Source organism: Mirounga leonina, unplaced genomic scaffold, assembly GCF_011800145.1.
Source record: "Mirounga leonina isolate KUSES-001 unplaced genomic scaffold, KU_Mleo_1.0 Mir_53, whole genome shotgun sequence".
Classification (NCBI taxonomy): domain Eukaryota; kingdom Metazoa; phylum Chordata; class Mammalia; order Carnivora; family Phocidae; genus Mirounga; species Mirounga leonina.
In genome coordinates, this window is record NW_023270807.1 from 25,377,975 (window position 1) to 25,381,102 (window position 3,128).

A 3,128-nucleotide genomic window follows, 5' to 3' on the forward strand; every position below is an offset into this window, starting at 1 on the left:
TAGTTAGAGTGCTTGGAAAAGAAAAAAGCCCCTTAACAATGAAAGATTATAATGTAGACGTCAGGGGTCCAAGAATAAAAAAATAACCAAGAACCGCAAAGGGCCATTTTTAATGATTACCATAATATCATAAATTTTGTGCATGGTTGCAGGATAAAACTCTAAATAGTATGCAACTACTCCCCAAGATATTTGCGATTATGAATTAATCCCTATATGTACAATAGTCACCTGCTGGGATTTTCCCCACTCTAAAAGGATGTAATTTAAAAAAAAACTATTAGAAATATTGTGAGATCTGGGGGCGCCTAGCTGGCTAAGTCAGTAAAGCATGAGACTCTTGGTCTCAAGGTTGTGAGTTTCAGCCCCATGTTGGGCATAGAGATATAAATAAATAAATAAATAAATAAATAAATAAATAAATAGCTGAAAAATTTTTTAATTTTTAAAAATTAAGAAATAAAAATACTGTAAAATGTTCTTAAACAACCATCACTACCACTGATTGGTCAGCAATTTTCAGCATATATAAAGGTTACCCAATAGCCAACTGAACATGTGCCATACTCTTCCCAAATAACTTTAATATTAATTAGTATTTCTTTGGTACAACCAACAAAATAAAGACAAAGGAAATATTTCCCTTAAAATTCCAAAAAGTTATCTAGTCTTCCATTTCACATTTTGCTAATCTACAAGTTTAATCACACTAATACAATATAACAATTTTGAAATATTATAATAAACTTGCTTTAGGTTTGCCATATTAAATAATTTCTCAAGTGCATGGTTTCTGTCTGCCTTATAGTACACAAATTGGAGATGATACTAGAGGGGAAGTTAAGTCTAGAATTCTCGATTCAAAGGCTCTGCCAAAGAGATCAGCATGTCACTATCACTTTGGGTGAATCTGTACTGAATCAATAATTTATTCCTGAGTCACTGATACTGTTTGTCAGTTCTTTTCCCTTGTTATTCATTTCAAGGAATAAAAAGTAAGATTATTCTAAACAGTAATGTAAAAGTGAATTACAGTCTTTTAGAAGAAATTCTCAAACACAGAAAAAATAAAAATAAAAAGATAGCAAACAATCTGTCCTCTTGGGTGATACTATCCAAGATAAGTCAGCCTGTTATCATCATCACTTTCTTGATTTCACCCTCTAATCTCATTATCTGCTGCCAGATCCTATTTCTCAGGGTTTCTGTGCCTACCAAACACCAGCATTGTCCTCCAAACATCCTTAAATCAAGCACAAAATAATAATAGCACAAAACACACTAGTTGCTCATTAAATACCTACCATGTGCCACGTACTGTGTTAGGCACAGGGTAATTAACAGGACATGGTCTCTGCCTTGGAGAGCTTCATGGGATATGAGGGAGATAGATGGAGTTTACAAAAATGATTACCATTATGTAATAAAGGCTGCAATTGAGGTATGTACAAGGTACTATGAAAGCACAGGGGATGGAGTATCTATGTTGATGGGGAGGTTGGGAAAACTTCGAAAAAGAATTAACTTTCAGGGGTGCCTGTGTGGCTCAGTAAGTTAAGCATCTGACTTCAGCTCAGGTCATGATCTCAGGGTCCTGGGATCAAGCCCAGCATCGGGTTATGCTCAGTGGGGAGTCTGCTTGTCCTTCTCCCTCTGCCCCTCCCCCTGCTCATGCTCTCTCTCTCTCAAATAAATAAAATCTTTAAAAAAACAGAATTACTATTCAGGTTTTAGAGGAAGTAGAAAGAAAATTTTCCAGGTAAAAGGAATTGCAGACCATGGCAGTCTGAGAAAGCATGGTATATATTTTTTGGAAATCACAATTGGTTTCAAAGGCTAGAAGAGTAACAGTGGAGAAGAAAGTAGGGCTAGTAAGGCAAAGGCATGATTTGGAGTGTCTTAAATATCTTGCTAAAATGTTTAGACTTTCTACAAAACTTAATGGAGGGCCATTGGAGGATTTTGAGTAGGAGAATGACAAAAATACAGAATGGATTAGGTGGAGACAAGACTAGAAGTTATTCAATTAAGTTATTTCTCTTTTTTTTTAAGATTTTATTTATTTGACAGAGAGAGACATAGCAAGAGAGGGAACACAAGCAGGGGGAGTGGGAGAGGGAGAAGCAGGCTCCCCACATAGCAGGGAGCCCGATGCAGGGCTCAATCCCAGGACCTTGGGATCATGACTTGAGCCAAAGGCAGACGCTTAAAAACTGAGCCGCCCAAACGCCCCACAATAAGCTTTTTCAATAAAACTTATTAAATATTGTTAAAGGAATTAAGGGAGGTGGTAGGAGAGGAGAAAGAGGAGACTGACAGTAAAAAATGGAAGAAGGGGGACAATTTCCAAGATATTTAGTAGATAGACTCAACAGAAATTGTTAGCCAATCAGACAGAAAGGAGGAAAAGGCAGGAGTCTATTATGACTGCCAGGTTTCTGTCTTGGGAACCTGAGGGACAGAGGTGCAATTTACTGGTATTAAAACCAAGTAAGATGAACAGTTCTCATGAGGGAAGGAAAGAGATTATTGACTCAGCTTTGACCATGTTGAGTATGAAGTACTTGGAGTTAATCCCATAGAAATATAGATCTGAAACTCAAGAGAGAAGTCTTTACTAGAAGCATATTTTAGTTATCATTGAATGTTTGGAAGGTGAGACCAAAGAAGTCCTCTCTAAATGGCTCTGAGACTGTAAAGTGTAAGGGAATGCCAGAGAAGAAATAAATATTCTTACAAATACCAACACCTGTAGGGCAGGAAAGTATAGGGAGACAAGCCATCTCTGGAGCTCCCAGAAACATAGGTAAAACAAGAGAGTTTCGAAAAGGAAATAAAGATAAGGCATGAGTTTCCTCATCTGGCAAGTAGGTTCTCAGATAATGCTCATAAAGTGTTCATCACAAAGCCAACATGTAGTGAGTACTAAATAAATATTGTAGGATGATTAGGTTTGAGCAGGACATAGCCAAGGCAGTAAGACTCTATGGCAGTGTGGAGGATAATTTGCTCCCTTTGTTCCCTTTCTTAGTAGAAAGAACACAGGAGGCAGGCGCCTGGCTGGCTCAGTTGGTTAAGGGTCTGCCTTCAACTCAGGTCATGATCCCAGGGTCCTGAGATCAAAGCCC